Raw genomic sequence first — 22,052 nt, 5'->3', positions numbered from 1 at the left:
AAACACCTATTCAAAAGTTCACTATTACTGTTGTTTTTGTTTTTAATGTTGTGGTCATGAACAGTGTCAACAAGGATATTATTATTATTATTATTATTATTATTATTATTAGTAGTAGTAGTAGTAGTAGTAGTTTCGTTGTTGATATAAGTGTTAACATTAAGCGTACACCACCACCACCACCGCCGCCAAAACCACACCACTACCATTATCACCATCACCACCATAACCATTTCAACAGTCTCCCATCACCACCATCATCACCACCGCTATCACCACCACCACCAGCACTGCCTGCCCCTCCAGTCCTCCATTCTGTTCCGCCACCATCACGTTCATTACACATTCTGTCTCCACAATATCATCATCACGAAATACCACGAGAGAGAGAGAGAGAGAGAGAGAGAGAGAGAGAGAGAGAGAGAGAGAGAGAGAGAGAGAGTATGTGGCATTATGTTATCACTCCTCACTACACACACAAACACACACATTCACATACACACACTGATAACACTATTCCCTCAGCCCCGTGAACTGCTGTCATACCATCGGGCAAAACAACACTATGAAGTGTGTGTTTTGTTTTTCTACATCTCCCTTTTATCGCGAGTGGTGAGCGGCGCGCCACACGAAGCATATGAAGCAGGGTTCGCGAAACAGCACAAGGCTCGGGGAAAACACTGCGGCCAGCTTTCAGGCGATTCTATGAAGCTTCCTTTGTCTCGACGCTGTTCAGAGGACCAGGGAGTGAGTGATGTGCTGTACCCTGGCGTGCGTGATGCGTCGAGACTTGTTTGTGAGGCAGGAAAGTGTGGGATGTATATTCTATGAAGATTTATATAGAGTACTGCATGTTGCACAATAATCTTTAGGCATCGACCTGTGTCTGTGAGGGAAGAGAGTGTGAGAGGTGCAGTATATGACGAACATGTTGTGTACGATCGGTATGATGTTTTACACTGTTACTCGTAATCCTATGAAGTCTTAACAAAAAAAAAGGTGCTTGCGAATTATGTATCAAGAGGTGCATATTATCAATGTCTTGTTGAAGTATAGTACGAGTATATGATGATGTGAATACGAATATCATGATTATTAAAAATTGCTATACTTTATCATTATTGTTCATGTGTTATGCGGTGTTCCTCATGATGCAGTGAATGTTTATGTGGGAGTGAAAGGATGAATGACTGTAATAAAGTGCAATGCATCAATGTGTGTATTATGAAGTCTTACATATCATTATGAGGTACTGCATGTTATATTTTGGTGTTTATTAGCGAGGAGGGTGTTGTGTGAGGAATGGAATGAAGATGTGTGTTATGCGTGTCATGAATCGAGTGATCCATTTCATGAAGACATGAAGAGAGCACCAAAATGTGGTTTTGTTATCTTTTATACAGAATAATACACGAGACTGCGTATATGAGTGTTATTCATATCTGAGAAAGAGAATACTGTTGTTGTTGTTGTTGTTGTTGTTATTGTTGTTGTTGTTGTTGTTGTTGTTGTTGTTGTTGTTGCTGCTGTTGTTTTTGTTCTTGCAGTTGTTCAATTTATGTGATAATTAAAAGCAAAATGCGTGAATGAAAATATTGAGAATGACTGCGACTAACATTATAAATATTTTCTTTCGTTTTTTTTTTTTTCGTGTGTCTCTGAAAGAGAGATGAAAGAAGGCTGCTCAAACATACGCACATACTTGTATCGGAAAAAAAATCCTGTGGTGAAATGAGGCTGAAACATACATACATACATACATACATACATACAAGCAGATCGAAACAAATAGGTGTAGAGATTGGGAGACAGAGGGACAGTCAGACATAGGCAGATAAATAAAGTTGAAGATAAGGGAGAGAGAACACACACACACACACACACACACACACACACACACACACACACACACACACACACACACACACACACACACACACAGAGAGAGAGAGAGAGAGAGAGAGAGAGAGAGAGAGAGAGAGAGAGAGAGAGAGAGAGAGAGAGAGAGAGAGAGAGAGAGAGAGAGAGAGAGAGAGAGAGAGAGAGAGAGAGAGAGAGAGAGAGAGAGAGGAAACGCTGAGAAAAATAGAAAAGAATCTAAAAGCCTCACACACACACACACACACACACACACACACAGGTAGATACGCTCCAGGAAAAGAGGGAAACAAGAGACGAAGGAGGCAGGTACGAGACAAGAGCACATCAAGTATTGCAGGGGAAGGTGTGGGCGAGGAGCACGGAGGCAAAGTTACCTCACCTGTCATCGATAGAAGAGAGAGAGAGAGAGAGAGAGAGAGAGAGAGAGAGAGAGAGAGAGAGAGAGAGAGAGAGAGAGAGAGAGAGAGAGAGAGAGAGAGAGAGAGAGAGAGAGAGAGAGAGAGAGAAATTCAAGCAAAGAAGTACATATCTTAATAAAAATAACTATGAATAAATAACAAAGTACAAATAATGAAAAAAAATGAAAGAAAACGTTAATGGGATTGAAAACAGACAGGAATCGTGACTAAAAAAAATAAATAAATAGAAATAAAGACAAAAATACACACAGAGAGGAATAGACACACATAATCAATAAAGAAAATAAGAAAACAAAACCAATAAGAATAATAGTGAAAGACAATTAGACAGACAGACAGACAGACAGATACACACAGACAGAGGAGAGCAGACACATAATCGGTACTGAAAAGAAAAAGGAACAAAAAGGAAAGATTAATCAATGAGAATATAATGAAGAAAGACAAACAGACACACAAACAAACTCATTTCATTCCCCCGCGTCAGATCTTTTAAGACACTCCTCCATCTCCCTGATGACCGTAAGCATGAGTGATGGGGAAGTGAAGTCAAGTGAAGTGAGGTATATTTAGATCAAAATGTATGAAAATAGTTCTTGATTTTATTATATTCAGTACGTGGTGGTGGTGGTGGTGGTGGTGGTGGTGGTGGTGGTGGTGGTAGTAGTAGTAAGAGATACGAAATGTTGGACTAGATGGAAATAATGTGAGATACCAAAGCTAGATTCTTCTATTTCACTTCCATAGAAATAAAAAAAAAAACCGAACATATTTAAATAATACGAAATGTTATAGTAGAACAGAATAATGTCAAAGAACAATACCCGAGTCTTTATCTGTTTGTCTGTCTCCTACACAAATAATAATAGCGAGGAATTAGGGGCAGCAGGAAGCATTATACTGCATCATAATTACTGCACTCAACAATTCTGGATCCTATTGTTTATCTTCAATACAGACAAAGAGAAGAGAACTATAGGAGGTCGGCAGGGATACCAGAGTTACAGGGAAGACAAGGAAGAGGCGAGGGGTGACGAGAAGAGTCATAAGGCATACAGGGAAAACAGGAAAGACGAAGGGTGAGGACAAAACTCTTACAATACAAAGGAAAATGTGAGACGAGAACTGAAAAAAAAAAGATGAAGGAAGACAAGGACAACAGAGACAATAGAGGTAATAGGAACAAGGCCACATGATTTACAAGACAAGAGAAGACAAGAGGCGACGAGAGAAGAGGAGGCCACCAGGGTTACATGAAAAAGGGAAAAGAAGACGAGACAAAATAAACATGAGGAATCAGGATAGGAAATGATAAAAGGCTAATAACCAAAGAAACGTCAAAAGGACAGCAATGTTACAAAAGAAATAAGTGGAATATGGAAGGGGAAACAGAGACAGCAATGTTAAAAGGGGAGAGATAGAACGGTTCAAGAGGAAGACAAAGGAAACACGAGGGGAAAAGGACACCAGGTAACAAGGAAAACAAGGCAAATGGCAAGAGGAAACAGGGGAAGCAATGTTAAAAGGGGGTAAGAAAAAGGCACAAAAATAACAAGGTTGCAAAGGGTAGGGAAGGAAGACGAGACAACAGTGTAAGGGGAAACAAGGGATAAACAAGGGAAACAGGCCATTAAAATTACAAGCAAGGAAAAAAAATTAATACAATAAGGCAAGATAAATGGAAATAACGGGAAAACAAGGGTAGATAAGGAGATAGGGACGGTGTTAAGAGGGGAGAGGGGAGGGTAAGGCGCAGACTGCAAGGTGAACAAGCGAGTTACAAGGGGAGGGGGAGATAAGGGTTGGCAAAGAGGACAGTGCATGCGGGTTGAAAGATAAACAAAGGGAAACAAGAGGAAATAAGGGAGATACGTTATGAAGTTTACAAAGGAGAAAAGAGGAAGAGGCTGGCAATCAAACACGAGGCGGCCCAGACAAAAAGCAGCACACACACACACACACACACACACACACACACACACACACACACACACTTAGTCCTTAGCCCTTGGTGGAGAAGAAAATTTAAGGGAAAACAAGGGTGAGGAGAAATTCAGATTCAGGTTTTAGGAACAGGGCAGGGTTACGAAGGACACAAGGCAGGTAGGCAGGTGTGATCAGTGCGAATATTATTTACCTGGTGGATCCACGTAATGCGCAGGTTAATTAGACGAGAGACGATAATGACCCAATCCCAAATTCGATTAAACGCAGGACTTGTACAAATTCACCTTCATTAACGAGGCATTTGCCAAGAATTACACTGATCACACCCGCGGCTTCCAGTGAAGGCACGGTAAACACATAAAAGATAGGTAAATAAATAAATAAATAAGTAAATGTAAATAATTATGTCCACGTGTGTGAAACGTTATCATTGAACCTTGTCCCTAAAAAAGCTACTACTACTACTAGTACTTCGACTTCTACAACTAATAATAATAAAAATGATAATAATACGACTATTACTATTGCTACGACGACGACGACGATTACTACTCCTATTACTTATAACAACAACAACAACAACAACAACAATAATAGTAATAATAATAACAAAAGGAAGGAAAGGGACGTAAAACTTAACCAACATTCTAGATTTCTCCAGACCAAAACAATTCAATTCCACATCTCTTAAAGGAAGAAAAGAAGAGGAAGAAAAAAACTTAAGGACCGTCAGTATTCCTCCCAACAAAAACACTTCAAACAAATTCATATCGTTGTTGCTGTTGTTTCATGTGAAAGTGATTACCTTCTGGCTAAAAGGAAAACAAATATGAAGGGCAAGTGAGAGAAAAAAGCACAACAAAAAATCCTACCAACAAAATAAGTTACAACAATTTCACGTTTCTAATAACACGTTTGTCTAGTTTTTCCATTTGTTGTTTTTGTTGTTGTTGATGTTGTTGTTGCTACTGTTGTTGTTGTTGTCATATGAAAGAAGCTAAATGAAAGAAACAATAGCGATCAGATTTGTGTAAAACCTTTTTTTTTTATGATGAATGTGGAATGCAAGAATGAACATTGAAAACTAAATATAATAATAATAATAATAATAATAATAATAATAATAATAATAATAATAATAATAATAATAATAACAGCAACAGCACCAGATCAATAAAAACATTGTGATGCAGAAAGTTACACACTAGACCGACTTCTGGAAACAGCGAGACAAACCGACAGACGGACAAACAAATACTGATAACTGCAAGAAATAGATGATAAAAAAACAAATTCCGCGATAACACGAGACAGACAGACAGACAGACAGACATAGAAAAACAGACAGACGTAAAGAAACAAACACACACACACACACACACACACACACACACACACACACACACACACACACACACACACACACACACACACAGAGAGAGAGAGAGAGAGAGAGAGAGAGAGAGAGAGAGAGAGAGAGAGAGAGAGAGAGAGAGAGAGAGAGAGAGAGAGAGAGAGAGAGAGAGAGAGAGAGAGAGAGACTCGTAAACAAACCCACATAAATATACAAGTTTTCTTTTCTATAAATAAATAAAAAGGCGATAGAGCAAAGCATACAAAAAGTGAGACAGACAAACACAAACAAACGAACAGACAACAACAGAAAATACAAGTGTTTCTCTTTTATTATTTATCTTATCGACGACAACATATATGACAAGCTTTCCTCTACTTTTTATTCATTTATTTTTTTTATTTATTTTCATTTGTATCGTTATTTCCGTTACTTATAAGATATACAAGTTTTTTTTCTTCGTATTTCTTGTTCATTTACTCTATTTTTTTCTACTTTTTTTCTATTTATTTTATCTACAACACATACACACAAGCTTTCTATTTTTTCTTCCTTTGTTCATATTTTCTTCATTACAATTTCTCTTATCGGCAACATGCGTTATCTACACTTCATTTATTTACTTTATATTTTCTTCTTTTTTTTATCTTTCATTGATACCAACGACAAATCCCACGTCCTTCCATGTTCCCTTCACTAACAGAACGAACAACAAAGGTAAACAAGAAGGTGTAGATACAGTTTTCCAATAACGTCTCTACAACACTTCCCAGAGAGAGAGAGAGAGAGAGAGAGAGAGAGAGAGAGAGAGAGAGAGAGAGAGAGAGAGAGAGAGAGAGAGAGAGAGAGAGAGATGAGGACATATGCTACTGCCCCTACACACACACACTCTCTCTCTCTCTCTCTCTCTCTCTCTCTCTCTCTCTCTCTCACCATTCAGCGCCCTTCCCGCAATGCTCTGGTAATCCTTCTTCAGTTGCAAGCTCACTCACACACACACACACACACACACACACACACACACACACACACACACACACACAATCTCTTACAATACTCTTCATTATTCATATCCAATCACCATCACCATCACCACTAACTACATAACTACACTCACCCCTCCCCCTACACACACACACACACACACGTACCTTCCCCATTTTCATTCACTATTCACGTACTGCATGGCACGTGTCACCGATCAATACACGATGGGGATGAAGGAGTGAAAGAAGAGAAGGGAAAAAACAGAGAAAGTGAGGGAGGTAGGAAAAAAAGACCGATGATGGTAAATGACTAGGGTAGAGAGAGAGAGAGAGAGAGAGAGAGAGAGAGAGAGAGAGAGAGAGAGAGAGAGAGAGAGAGAGAGAGAGAGAGAGAGAGAGAGAGAGAGAGAGAGAGAGAGAGAGAGAGAGAGACGTAGTAAGGAGTAAATGGGAAAAAAAGATAGGATGAAAAGAGGAACAGAGGAAGGGGAAGATAAAAGGGAAGATAGGAGAGCGATAAGGAGGGAAGGGGGAAAGGTGAGAGGGGAGTGAGAGAACGTGAGGGGAAGGGAGAGGAGAAGGGAGAAAAACAATAACAGGAAAGCGAAACAGGAGACAGAAGAAATTTGGATAGCTGGGTGAGGAGAAAGAGGGGAACTGGATGGGAAGAGGAAAAATGTGAGGAAAAGGGAGAAGAAAAGAAGAGGGGAGGAAGAGGAAGAAGAAACTTGGAGGGTTGGATAAAGTAGAAGCAAAGAGAGAGAGAGGAGGAGAGAAGAGGAGGGGAGGGAGAGGAAAAGAGGGAGATAATAGGAGAGGAAGGAAAAAACAAAGAGAAAGAGAGAGAGAGAGAGAGAGAGAGAGAGAGAGAGAGAGAGAGAGAGAGAGAGAGAGAGAGAGAGAGAGAGAGAGAGAGAGAGAGAGAGAGAGAGGTCAGGTAAGAAAACTTGAATAAAAAAAAAAAAAAAAGCAGCATTAATTTACAACCTTACATTATTAACTTACACCTCTATCCAATAAACACTAAATATATTACCTGCGAAAAACACTTAACACCACATCATAATTTCGAGTCTTTAATTACAACATAAGACAGACAAGACCGGGATTGGAGGGAGGATCGGCCACGCGAACTCGTAAACTCCCGGATTAAATCTCACCGTAGGAGGCGATTAGAGGATCGTTCAAAACTCCCAAGGCTTTCACGGCTGGAGGGAGAAAGAGACGCGATGTACCTACCAGGGCCATCACCCGTGTTCAGAAATACTGCTCTCTCAACGTGACTGTTTTCAAAGGTAAGAGAGGTAATTAGCAGGGTTCTCAAAAGTGTTTCCGATGTCAATAATATAAAAATCTTGTTCATCTATCACTAAAACCTTGAAAAAACATCTTCAAATATCCGCGTCACTTCAATTACTAACTTTTGAAAATAATTACCGGGTTTTCAAGTGTGTTTCCCGAGTTAATAACATGAATATTTTGTTCACCTATCAGCAAAACCTTTAAAAAACATCTTTTAAAAACCCGCGTCACTTTAACTACACCCTTTTGAAAACAATTTGTCGGGTTCTCAAGTGTGTTTCTCCATTCAATAATGCAAAATTCTTGTTAATCTGTCACTAGAACCATAAAGATACCCTTAGAGACACGCTTCACTTCAAATAAAGCCTTCTGAAAGTAGTCGACGTGCAGGCAGAAGTGTTTCAGAATATGGACCTAAGACTTAAGGGATCGTTCGGGATTCCGGGGCTATGAGAGCTGGAGGGAGGTTGAAGGCCGCGATGGAGCACTACGAGGCATCAGGAAGGATGATCCTCACTCAGAAAGTCGTCACACTCTTACAGTCTTGCTGGTTTAAGTGTTGTAGTGCAATGTTATAGGAAGGTACAAGTGCTGTTTTTAATTTTTCGAAGCCAAGGATCAGTTTCTTCTACGACTGAAAAAGTAAATACACAAAATAAATAAAAGAAAAGAAATAAAGTAAAAATGAGAAAGAAAAGAGACATTAAAAGAAAGAAAAAACAAAACATACTGGTATAAATGTCAATATAACATACGTAGACACAAACTAAATAAACAAACAAACAAATAAACAAGCAGGAAATGGAGCGTTACTTAAGTACTAAGCACACAACTTTCCTTAACCCCCTAATTAGTTTTCCCTTGCCCATTCACTCAACTACTTAATCTCCATTCACAGTCCTCCCTCAGAGACGTAAATTACTCCTACTATGCCATTCCTAACTCAGCCTTCGTGCATTACTTTCATTATTCACCTCCACATATTCCTAGCGTCTTTCCTTTACTTGTATTTACCTTCATAAATGTTGTGTTTACCTGCTCCATGTTCGTCCACTTACTTCTCTACTTTCTTTTAAAAACTCGCTATTTGCTCATTCAATTATGCATCATTCTGTTGCTAATTTGCTCTGCACTGGCTGCCTCATGCATGACAAAGACCTGTATTTTTGTAGCCGTTCTCTCAAAAGGATTGGATTTGAAACTATACGAATTAATAGCCATGATTATCTTTACAATTAATGGTGTTAATTTTTTTAGCTTTCTTTGTATCACTTGAACAATAAAACTAACTTAAAAAGTACCAAAAGCTTTTTTCTGGCTGACTCACTATTTTGTAATTTTGTTCTCTCATAATGACTGTTTTAAAGAAACCGATCAAGCGAATTATCGGTTTAGTTTCTTATTCATGGTCTAGAATTACTCAGACACTTTTCTCCTGTTAATAGAACCATAAAACATCAGTAAAAAAAAAAACTTAGTTTTTATTTGAACCCGCTGAAAGGAATTTAAACAAGGCAGCGAAACACTTCACCCTGCAGGAGCCAAAAAAAGACAAACAAAAAAATATATAAGCTTCGTTGAGAGAGAGAGAGAGAGAGAGAGAGAGAGAGAGAGAGAGAGAGAGAGAGAGAGAGAGAGAGAGAGAGAGAGAGAGAGAGAGAGAGAGAGAGAGAAAGCAAAGTACCACATCCAAAAAGACAATTTCGAATCCAATTATCAACTGTCGAGATTCAGCAACAAATAGGAGGAGGAAAAGACAAACAGAAACACGAAAACTTGATTATGACACTCGTGCATCTCAGAAGGAAGAGATTACGGACACAATACCAAACTTAAGACACGAGTTTAAGAGATTATTGTCGCAACTCAAGGGAAAAAAAAAAAAAAACACAAAACCAGAAAGCTGCACAACAAACATTAAATCTCTCACAATGAAGCCAAGCAGATCCCGTAAGCACCATCAATTCCTGTACCTCACCATCTTACACCCTTGACACTCACTAAGCCAGTATTCGCGTAAAGGAAGCAAGCACAAGCCTTCTCTATGCAGTGTTACGCCCCTCACCTCACTAACGCACAGTATTCACGTAAAGAAGAGCTCGTGTTGATATTGATCAGTACCACACAGCACCCAACACTGAGCGGCGTCACACAATCACATCATATCATACGGGGCTTCTCTCTCTCTCTCTCTCTCTCTCTCTCTCTCTCTCTCTCTCTCTCTCTCTCTCTCTCTCTCTCTCTCTCTCTCTCTCTCTCTCTCTCTCTCTGTTTTTTTTTTCTTTCCTTCCTTTTTATCGTTTGATCTTTTCAGTCTTCTCGTGTTCTCCCTTTTTTTCTTCTTTTGTTTCTCCCTCTCTTTTTATCTCTCACTCTTTCCTTTTTCCTTCATCTTTCCTTATTTTTTTTAAGAATTTCCACTTTTTTTCTTCACCTCTAGAATTTTAACCTTTTTCTTTACCTGATTTTTTTTCTTACTCTCTTTAGTGTCATACCCCTCCCTCTCTCTCACTCCCCTCCTCTCACAAAGGTGGTATTCGTGTCAGCTTATTTTCTCGCACTTAATATACTTGCCGCCAAGTTCTTTACTCTATGAAATTTTCAGTCACCAATAATCTTGCTGCCAATCACTGCCTTCCAATATCGAGGCACATTATCCCTCCTTACTCCGCCAAGCCTCGCTAAGTCTAGCCGAGTCTCTCCATTTACTTGTTACGTTTTCTTCAGCTCGTGTGGTTATCTGCTGCCGCTTCTTTCTCCGTTTTCTTTTTCGATGTCTCGTTTTCTTGACACTTTTGTTGCTATTGTTGTTGTTGTTGTTGTTTTCTTATGTCCCTTTCTTCTTGTCACGTTTTTCTTGTTGCTCCTCTCTCTCTCTCTCTCTCTCTCTCTCTCTCTCTCTCTCTCTCTCTCTCTCTCTCTCTCTCTCTCTCGTCTAGTTCTCAATTCTTTCTTGTCTCTTTTTGTTCTTTCTTCCTCTCTTTTTCTTTTCTTTTCTATTTTCTTTCTTTTCTCCTTTTTCCTCCTCTTTTTTTTTACTCCTCTTTCTTCTAGTCTTATTCTTGACTTTTTTTCCTGTTTCTTTTTTTATTCCGTTTCCTTTTTCCCACTTTTTTCTTTGTGTTCTTGTTATCTCCGTTTTTTTTTTTTTTTTGACATGTGATTCCCGTCTCTCACCTCTAGTTTTTTCCCTTTTATTTATTTATTTTTTTTTATTACTAGCTTACCTTTTGTTTTTTTCCCGAGATCTCGTTTTCCAATGTCACTTTTTTCCTCTTTTTTCCCTTTACCAAGTCGGTTTCTTCTAGTCTTTTTTGCCTCTCTCTCTCTCTCTCTCTCTCTCTCTCTCTCTCTCTCTCTCTCTCTCTCTCTCTCTCTCTCTCTCTCGTTATCAGGTACGATTTCTTTCTCCATATGTGGTTTTCTTTTCCTATCACACGATTTCACCTGATCGTTAAATTTTCCAGTCTTTTCTTCTTATCACTCTTCATTATTTGCTGTTGCTTTTCCTAAGATCTTACCCTAACGTTTTTTTTTTCTTTTCATCTCTGAACTTTTTTTCATCATTATGTAATTTTGCCTGTCGTACATTTTCTTGTTTTTCTGTCATTAGAAACTTGTATGTACTTTTTTCTTTTTTCTTTTTTTTTCCTTTAACGAGTAACTTTTCTTTCAATTTTGTTTCGTTTTTCTGTTGTTATTTTTTTCTTTTCTTTCTCTCCTCTTGTAGGTAATTTATTTTTTCGATCTTTTCCCTTTTCGCGTCTTTTTTTTTTCCTGTAATTTCGTTTCCTTATTTTTTTCCCTCGTCGCTTATCTATCTCGTGTTTTGATGTAGTCCTAATTTACTTTCTTTATTTTCCCCTTCAGAGCCTTTTTTCACCCTTTTGACTTTCCTTTTGCTGGAATTTCGCTTCTTTTCTTTCTTTCCTTCTTTTCTTCCTTCTTTCATGTTTTCTTTAACAGGATTTGGTTTCTTCTTTGTTGCTTTTTTTTCTTATCATCTTTTCCCAGTAATAAAATAATCTCGTTCTTTTTTTCTCATTCTGCCTTTACAGTGACTTTTTTTTATCAGTATTTCGTTTTTTTTCCTTCTTTTCTTTCCTTATCATGGTTAATATTTTTTTTCGAAACCTCACCTTTTTTTTCTTCGGAGATTTCTTTTCTGGAATTGCGTTTTTTTTTATCTGTGTCTAGTAAGTTTTCTTCCTTGATGTCTGGTCTTCTACCTCTTTTTTTTTTTTTTTCCTTAGAAGCATTTTTTTTTTCGTCGGATTCCATTTTCTTTCCATCTCCTGGTTATCAACTTTTTTTTCCTCTCTCTCTTTTGGGAATAGAAATGTCTTGCTTATTTATTTATTTATTTTTTTGAGTCGCTTTTTATTCCGGCATGTTTCCATTTTTTAGTCTTTTTCACTGGAATTCTATTTTCTTCTTTTTTTTACTTTCAAGTCTAGGTTTTTTTTTTAGCCGACTTTCTTTTCGTGGAGTTAAATTGTATCATTCTTTCTTTCTCCCTTTATATACGTTTACCTACGTTTTCCTCTTTTCGAGATCTAGTTTTACTTTTCTACTGCACTTTCCTTCTCCAATCTAATTTTCCCTTTGTAGTCTTTTTATTCTGCTATTCACTTGTGTTTAGTTTTCAGTTTTATACATTACTTTTTCTTCACCGAATCACCACAATTTCCTCCACAGTATCTAGTCATTTTCTGCTGAGATTCTCTTCACATTTACACTTTCCACTGATTATTATTTGAAATTTTAGCCATTACAATATTCAACGTTCTGTTTTTCAGCATTAAGAGCAGCATCCTTCACTTTATACACCAAGAACAACAGTATTTCAGTTTATGATTCAAGGTACGTTAACATTTTCTATATTTCAAAGAACATCCATCTGTAACATCCTCTGAACATTCAATAACACACTTATCCTTCAAAATTATCACTTAAGTTTGCACACTGGTACTTTCCATACATTGTTAAGTCTATGGAGGCATTCACCAACACTTTACCATCAGGAACACCGAAAATATACATAGCACGTATCCATTTTATATATAATGTCTGAGTTTTAAAGGCACATTTTCATTTTCCATACTTTAAGTTAAAATCTACGGCAGCAGCCTTTAACATTTCACTATTACAAATATAGTTTACATCCCGGAAATACACAAATACTGCATAAAAATAAATCAAAACACAAAAACCACCAACAAAGAACACAAAGAACAACACATCCACTCTCGAACAACAACCAGCAGCAAAATCACACGAGTAACAAAGTATAACAGTCTACCCATAGCGTGTTTATCAAAGTACGGTACGGTACATATAACCATAGCGTGTTTCACCCCCCCCTCCCCCATTCCCCCAAGCAAGGCAAGCCCAGCACTCCCCGCCCTGTGACAGCACTAACATCATAAGCAGCACTCGCCCAGCCCCGAGGGCTCACGTCAAAATTAACTCCCTGCCAACACTATTTTTTATCTCCCACACCCTAGACTCTTCAATTTGCCATCGATCATATTACACACGCCGCGCCGCTGCTCCCTTTCACGCAAATACCTCACGGGGGAAAAATTATCATCAAAACATAGCGCACTTTTCACGAGGCGGAGTCTATTAAGTGCGTGTGTATGTGGTGGTGGTGGTGGTGGTGGTGGTGGTGGTGGTGGTGGTGGTGGTGGTGGTGGTGGTGGTTTAGTAACATGTCCACTCTAGACGTAGATAATGGCAAATTTTAAGTGTGATACAATTTTTACACATTATTTCATAGTAGTAGTAGTAGTAGTAGTAGTAGTAGTAGTAGTAGTAGTAGTAGTAGTAGTTGAAAAGAAGAAAAAAAGAAGAACAAGAATAAGATCAAGAACAGGATCAAAAAAGGATGAGGACGAAGAAAAGACAGGAGCCGAACAACAACAATAGCTGGAGAAAAATAACGAGGACAACAAGAAAGTAAATAAAAGTATGCATTACTACACACACACGCACCTCCCAGCTGTGTAATGAAGTGTGGTGTTGTGTTGTGCAGTGTACGCCTTGCATGGCCCTGCGTAGTTTGTTGGCTAAATTTATATCGTGCGTGTATGACTAATACGTTTGAGTTTGATGTGTATGTGTGTATTTATGAGGTAATGTATAGGTGTGTGTGTGTGTGTGTGTGTGTGTGTGTGTGTGTGTGTGTGTGTGTGTGTGTGTGTGTGTGTGTGTGTGTGTGTGTGTGTGTGTGTGTGTGTGGTACGGTGTGGTGTCAATCTATCAATGTATTTATCTATCTACCTGTGCGCGCATGTGTGTGTGTGTGTGTGTGTGTGTGTGTGTGTGTGTGTGTGTGTGTGGTACGGTGTGGTGTCAATCTATCAATGTATTTATCTATCTACCTGTGCGCGCATGTGTGTGTGTGTGTGTGTGTGTGTGTGTGTGTGTGTGTGTGTGTGTGTGTGTGTGTGTGTGTGTGTGTGTGTGTGTGTGTGTGTGTGGTACGGTGTGGTGTCAATCTATCAATGTATTTATCTATCTACCTGTGCGCGCATGTGTGTGTGTGTGTGTGTGTGTGTGTGTGTGTGTGTGTGTGTGTGTGTGTGTGTGTGTGTGGTACGGTGTGGTGTCAATCTATCAATGTATTTATCTATCTACCTGTGCGCGCATGTGTGTGTGTGTGTGTGTGTGTGTGTGTGTGTGTGTGTGTGTGTGTGTGTGTGTGTGTGTGTGTGTGTGTGTGTGTGTGTTATTACTAGCCTTTGCGTAACTTAATTAATTTCAGATTCACTCAGCACAAATCCGGACTTCTCTTCTATCCTTCTTTTTTCCTCTTTCTTTCTTTCTCACTCTCACTCTCACTTTCTTCCCCACTTCGTTAACTTCATTTCCACTTCTTTCCCTTCAACTCGAACACATAACTTTCCTTCCTTCAACATTGCACTTTTTACCCACCACACCACACCTCCTCTTTCCTTCCCTCCACCCGCAAACCCAGCACCGTTTTTTTTTTCAGATTTCCTTTCACACCCGCAAAGTTTATCCCAGGTAGGAAGAGAGGAAAAAGTAGCGGCAGCATTCTTCACAAAGTTTGCACCTCGTAACGTCGCGGTCATTTCCCTGGCACGGTCGCTAATGGTAAGGAACAACCTCCTGTTAAGCCCCAACACAAGGGGACTGGCGATCATACGTTGTGTTTTCCCAGCATGAGGTGCCTTTTGTATCCCTAGCGAGAGAGTGAGTGAGAGAGGCAATGCACGTTACACTGGAAGTACTATAGTCTGCTAACACACACACACAAGAAGGTAAGAATTGAGAGATAGTGAGATAGGTTAATGATTATGACGGATATTAATTCTAGAAGTTATGCCTTTACTTGTATGTAGGAAAGCGGTTGCCATATTTTTCTCTCGAGGGAAATTGCTTAGAGAAATGCTTATAACCGTTTAGGGACATTTTTTTTTTTCTAAGAGTTAAATATACATAACGGCACTGGTATTATAATATCATAACCTACGAAACACACACACACACACACACACACACACAAGCAGGTAAGAACAAACGTGACAGCACAGTAACGATTAAGAAAGTAATCACCTTAAGAAATAAACGCCTGTATATTGGAAAGCTGTTTGATATCTTTTTTTTTTTTTTCGATTTCTTGCTACCTTTCCTTCCTTTTCCTTCTGCAAGTCTCTACCACAATTCAGAGCAGTCTGCCAACACCCTCACGGAACTAACTTGAGACCGTGTATTGACTGAACTAAATTACCTCTTCAAATTATATCATCTTTCTATTGGTTAGTTATAGACACTACAACTAACTTTGAATAGAAAGAATCATATCTTTTCTCTAAAAATATCTTGCTACATTATTGCCCCGTGTAATGATTGAGCTAAGTTACCTCTAAAAGTTATACCACGTTTCTATAGCTTAATTTTTGGGACTCCGTTACTTAAATGTAAGCAACCCTTAACATCTTCGTCTGTAAAAACAACATGCTACATTTGCTATATTTAATTTATTACACCGCGTATTTATTAAACTAAATAACCATGAAATCATAGCATCTTCCTTTGAATTAACTGTAGGTAAACTCTGGAGCTCCCTTCCTGCTTCAGTATTTTCTCCTTCCTATGACTTGAGATCTTTCAAGAGGGAGGCTTCAAGACACTTATCCTGTAATTTTTGACTACCGCTTTTGATTCTGTTCGGAGATCGGCACTTCAGTAGGCCTTTTTCTTTATTACAGTTTTGTTGCCCTTGGCCGGTGCCCCTCCTACATAAAAAAAAAAAAAGGAACTCAAAATAAAACAAAGTTCGCATCTCAGTTTGTAAAAAAAAAGTTTAGCTATATTTGTTACATTTCATTCATTACACAGCGTAGTGGTTAAACTAAATAACTCCATGAGATTATAGCATCTTCCTCAGGGTTAACCATAGGCACTGCAAGCAACTCAAAATAAAACAAACCTCACATTTTCGCTTGTAAAATCTACCTTGCTACATTCGCTGTACTTCATTCATTGCAGTGTGCCAGCACACAAAGAGCTTATAACAAGGGAGAGCGCTTAATGGCTCGCGTTCTTAAACGCTTTGTTCTCTCATCAGAACTATTATCAAAGGCCACACAGATAATTGGTCGGGTTTTCATGCGTGTTTTCCCATTGAAGATGCATGGTCATTAATACTCTATCCCTAAAATCATTAATAACCTTTGAAAACTACAGTAACTTCGACTTGAGCCTGTTAATTGCAAGAATAAGACGAAAGGTTTAAGAATAAAGTTCATTGGTTGAGAAAAAAAATCACCCTTGTAACCTTTGTAATATGTTTAGATGTGTTAAAAGTTATTTTGCTTTGCTTGTTTTCTCACCAGAACCTTTATCAAAGACCAGACTCAGGTCGGGTTTTCATGCGTGTCTTCTCATTGATGATGCGCTGTCCTTGATAAATACCCCTGAAAACCTCACTCATTTCCACTACTGTCTATTAAAAATAGAGATACGATGTAGGATTACACACACACACACACACACACACACACACACACACACACACACACATGAAGCAAGACTTAGTAACCACTCACTTAAATATTGTGTCAAAAATGTTGGCCCTTTTTCAGTCTTGCCAAAAAGAGTGGGGATTTTTTTCTCAAAAAAAAAACGTAACATTTTCCAGTCTGCTTAAAAATACAGAGCATTTTCAGTGCATCTAAAAAAACTGTTTGCCTTTTTAGCTTCCAGGTTTCAAGGTTACTTCAATATCTTCTGCTTCAACAATTTCCTGGAGGTAAGAACAAGCGAGACTAAGGATTGCAACAAGAAACAGTTCCAGAAATCATAGGTACTCGCGTGTTCCAGAAACTCAACATTTTCTTATGTGCTAGTTCTATAATTCCAATACAGTCTAACACACGCACAATGGTGGAGGCATGAACAGGCGAGACCGTGGTGATTGTGTAACCAACTCAGGACACTGTATCTCTGTAAAAACGCTTAACACTTGCTTTCCTTTGAGTTATTTCAAAAGTCTAACACACACACACACCACACACACACACACACACACACACACACACACAAACACACAAACGTGCAACTAAGGCAAACTGAAATAACGCATGTAAACGTAACATAATTAATGTCTACATGAAGCCCGCATCGTGGTAACTCAGTAACTGCTGGTAGACTGAGAGAGACAACCCAGTGAGTAACAACGAAAGTGACTATTGTGATAGATGTGTCGGTAAATCACTGCTGGTAGACTGAGAGAGACAACCCAGTGAGTAACAACGAAAGTGACTATTGTGATAGATGTGTCGGTAAATCACTGCTGGTAGACTGACAGACGCGACCCACCAACTAATAACTAAGGTATTGTGATAACTGAGTAACTAACTGCGGACAGACAGACGCAGCCCAATAATAACTAATATGACGTGACGTGGCCGAAGTGCTGCATCACAATAAAAGATTAACAAAGTATACCACGTCTTCCCTACAGTGGCGGCACCATTACGAAACTACACCTGTCTGTCTCACTTGGGAGGTCAACTACGATAAATCAATATGTAACTATGCATAGATATTGACCTTTACATTACCGTGCCTACCATTTCCATCACAAATCCCTCTTAATGATACCTTACAATCATCATTTTAGTTCATTTTTCCTTTTGTTTTTAATCTACTTTCATTTTTCAGTTGCAAATCGCTAGCTCTGGAGGGAAGGTAGAGGAGGAGGAGGAGGAGGAGGCAGAGATAAACTGGTGATTTACAACAGAAACGTCGAACAGATTAATTGAAAGCGCATCGGCTGACTGTTAGCTTTTGAAAATATAAAAGAAAAAATAGTTTTGTTTGCCGAGGTGCTTCCAACAAACATCAAAATTTGAAGAAAAAATTAAAAAGGAGTAAAAAAAAAACGCTAATATCTTTGCAATTGTTATCTACTCAGTAAATTAGGTGTGACAATTACAGTTACAAATATAATCCCACAGGAGAGGCAGTGCGTGTCAGCCTCGCCCGCCAGTAGCAGCCCGGGCCGAGAGCCGCCCTGCGTTCACCTGTGCTGTACTCACCTGCCTTGGTGGCGGCGGCGAGGGCTGCGTGAGCGATGAGCAGCAGTATGTGCAGCGCGGCCCCCATCACCACAGGGGCCTGCCAGCACCTGGAGGCAGCACTACGCGATCACAAGACACTCACAGGTGGTTGTCGCCAAACTAATGTTCGCTTGTACTAAAACTCCCATTCATGTATCAACTCTGCAACATTCCCCGCCACACTAATCTCGGTAAAAACATGGAGTACTATTTCAGTAGTAATCAACTGCACTGCATTAACTTTTTTCAAAAACTATAAGGGCGAAGCTACATAGTTACAAGTCTACAAGTCGGTCCTCTGAACTTCCTCGGGCGGGGGAAGTGGCGAGCCGCGCACACAATCACCCATCACTCGCTCAGTGCCACTGAGCGTCAACTCTCTCCGTGACCTGTTAGCGCCGCGCAGCGTACCAACGTGTCGCGCTGGATCACAGCCATCAAGAGGCTACTAACTGATATATAATACCACAAATATAATCTTTTAAGACGCAGTAAGAAACGATTTGAGTATTATAGAACGAGGAGCGCCAAGGGAAGCCCGTATAGGGAAGAATCAGCCCGGCAGAACTCACACTGCGTCATACGCCTGGCTGTGCCGCCGAGCCCAGAAGAATCATGCGTGGTGCCGATTTTCGGTTCAGGATCGCCATGCCTTATAAACCTTCGGGATTCAGTATTGTTTTGTTACACCGGAAAAATGTTACTGATCAACAAGAGCAAGGAGACGACCCAGAACCCTGACAAGAAAAAATATCGTGAACCATTATCAACTGCAGACGCGATTCTTGGCTCAAACACTGACCGAAAGGAACTTCACCTCGCTATCCTCCTCCTGTTAGTCAATTTTCACCCTCTTCTTGACGAGAGCTTAATGTAAGCCCTTTGCCTCAAGCTACATTACCACCTGTTTACTGGCGATGTCTGGCGAGGCAGGGAGAGAAGGTTAAGACAGCAGAGAATGACTGAAAGAACAGAAGGACGAGGAATGGAGTTACAGTGAGGTGAAGCTTCAAACTGCCCTTTCGATACCGCGTTCTAAATAATGCCTCACCCTGCCAGTCTCCGCATCGACCTTGAAAGCCCTGACAGGAGACGCTCATGCCACTCACACTTGGATGTCATCGCTATCACTAAACTCCACCCTAATTAAACACGTGTCCCTCTTATACTATTAGCATTATGAATTAGTAAAGGAGTAGCAAACATCACTACCAATCTCTTTCATAACCCTACCCTACGTATCATTGTATCACTACCCATCCCTTCCTGAACTCCACCATACGCACATTTCCCCTCTCCTTTACTACCAACATTATGAATTAGGGAAGGGACCGCTGAGGAAAAGATGCCGCCGCTAGGCAGTCCCGGGGCAGCGCAGGGCAGGAATGGTTCACCCTGCCCTTCCCGCAGCGAGGCGAGGCGAGGCTGAGAGGTGCAGTGAGTCAACAATGAACTTCATCAGCTTTAATGACTTCCCGGGACGACACGAAGAGGCACTAGATTTTATGATTCATGGCGTAATTCTTCTGGTGTGTGTGTGTGTGTGTGTGTGTGTGTGTGTGTGTGGTGTGAAACTACTTTTTTCCTTTTTTTTTTTCCCCTGCTCGTGTACTTTTCTTTTGAATTTGTTTGCATGTGTCACTTCGTTTATACATTTACGAAATATAACAATGCACGCTTTATGAAACATTTAAACGTAATCTGCACTTTATCTCGGGGAAAAAAAAAAAAGCTTTTACATTCATGGCAACGAAATGGTAAAATTCTGACATTTTCAAAATTTCATTAATTTTACGTTTTTGTGCAGCATGTATATGTATATATTTTTTTAATGCCAACAGATTTGACGTAAATATTTACTTAACTCATCAAAATACATGAAGTAGATGCCTTTGTTTCGTGTTGTGCTGCTTGGAGCTGGATGAGCTAGGCGGTGGTGGTAGTGGTGGCGGTGGCGATGGTGGAAGGCTGGTATTAGTGGTGGCAGTTGTGGTGGTGATGGAGGAGGCGAAAGGCTGGCCGTGGTGGTGAAGTAGGAGGGATTGATGAGCTGGGTGGTGATGGCGGAGGGTTGGTGGTGGTGGTGGAAGCGGAGGTGGAGGTGGAGGTGGAGCGGTTGTTGAGCGACGGCAGCTCTCCACTGGTGGTGCTTTATCCTTCTTTAAATTTGGCTGTGAGTGGCGGAGGCTCAGCGCCGCTCACTCGTGTCTGACTTTTGATCTTCCAGCGGGTGACGGGGCTCGGGGCTGCGAGAGGCCGTCCTTCAGCAGCGAGCGGGGGATTGCGGGGCTCTGGCGACTGACGACGAGCGAAGACTTCATTAGATTGCGTGCGTGTCGCCAAACGGAGGGATTGTGTGTGGGGAGGGAGGTGATGGCAGGAAGGCACGCCGGTGTTCACCACGACAGCTCAAGAACCACCAGGAAGATAATTCTATTGGATATATTTACTCTGTTTTACATCATATGGTTTGGCTTAAGTGTTTGTTCTGCACCGTCACTCAGATCAGGGTCCATATTTTGAAACACGCGGGCGCTGGACCTCCAGTACATTCACACTGCTTTACTTGAAGCTATACGGGCTTCTGACGATGTTTTTTTTTTTTTTTTTTTTTTTTTTTTTTATGGTTCTAATGACAGATTAACATAATTTCTACATTCTTGGGAGCCCGACTAATCTCTGTGGCATTTGAAAGTAGTCGTTTCTGAACACGGGACCTACGAAATAACATTTCGGGGTGTAGCCTTTGCAACAGTTTTCTTTTATTCCTTTAAGTCTATTTTCTTGTTTGTGTGTGTGTGTGTGTGTGTGTGTGTGTGTGTGTGTGTGTGTGTGTGTGTGTGTGTGTGTGTGTGTGTGTGTGTGTGTGTGTGTGTGTGTGTGTGTGTGTGTGTTTGGTGTAGCCTTTGCAACAGTTTTCTTTTATTCCTTTAAGTTTATTTTCTTGTTTGTGTGTGTGTGTGTGTGTGTGTGTGTGTGTGTGTGTGTGTGTGTGTGTGTGTGTGTGTGTGTGTGTGTGTGGTGTAGCCTTTGCAACAGTTTTCTTTTATTCCTTTAAGTTTATTTTCTTGTTTGTGTGTGTGTGTGTGTGTGTGTGTGTGTGTGTGTGTGTGTGTGTGTGTGTGTGTGTGTGTGTGTGTGTGTGTGTGTGTGTGTGTGTGTGTGTGTGTGTGTGTTGGGTGTAGCCTTTGTAACAGTTTTCTTTTATTCCTTTAAGTCTATTTTCTTGTGTGTGTGTGTGTGTGTGTGTGTGTGTGTGTGTGTGTGTGTGTGTGTGTGTTGGGTGTAGCCTTTGTAACAGTTTTCTTTTATTCCTTTAAGTCTATTTTCTTGTGTGTGTGTGTGTGTGTGTGTGTGTGTGTGTGTGTGTGTGTGTGTGTGTGTGTGTGTGTGTGTTGGGTGTAGCCTTTACAACAGTTTTCTTTTATTCCTTTAAGTCTATTTTCTTGTGTGTGTGTGTGTGTGTGTGTGAGGGAGGGGAATCTCGTTCAATGTCTCTGAATGTAGTACTGAAACAGTGCTCGGAAACAGGTTATGTAGACAAACACTGAACCACCGAACCACTTCC

General features: G+C 40.1%; 1 protein-coding gene across 4 annotated transcripts in view; it reads right to left on the bottom strand.

Annotated features, from left to right (window-relative positions):
• LOC135098836 (uncharacterized) overlaps positions 1-18,858 on the bottom strand; it is a 101,554-nt gene extending 82,696 nt beyond the window's left edge. For 2 of the 4 annotated variants that reach the window (XR_010267416.1, XR_010267417.1), the window contains exon 1: positions 18,464-18,858. The gene's annotated coding sequence lies outside the window, so the exon portion shown is untranslated. The remainder of the gene's footprint in view (positions 1-18,463) is intronic. The other 2 variants (XR_010267418.1, XM_064001237.1) reach the window with 2 other exon arrangements.
• Positions 18,859-22,052: the final 3,194 nt, after the last annotated feature.

This window comes from Scylla paramamosain, unplaced genomic scaffold, assembly GCF_035594125.1.
Source record: "Scylla paramamosain isolate STU-SP2022 unplaced genomic scaffold, ASM3559412v1 Contig86, whole genome shotgun sequence".
Taxonomy (NCBI): Eukaryota; Metazoa; Arthropoda; class Malacostraca; order Decapoda; family Portunidae; genus Scylla; species Scylla paramamosain.
The sequence above is the reverse complement of the archived record's forward strand: the minus strand, read 5'-3'. Positions and strand labels throughout refer to the sequence as shown.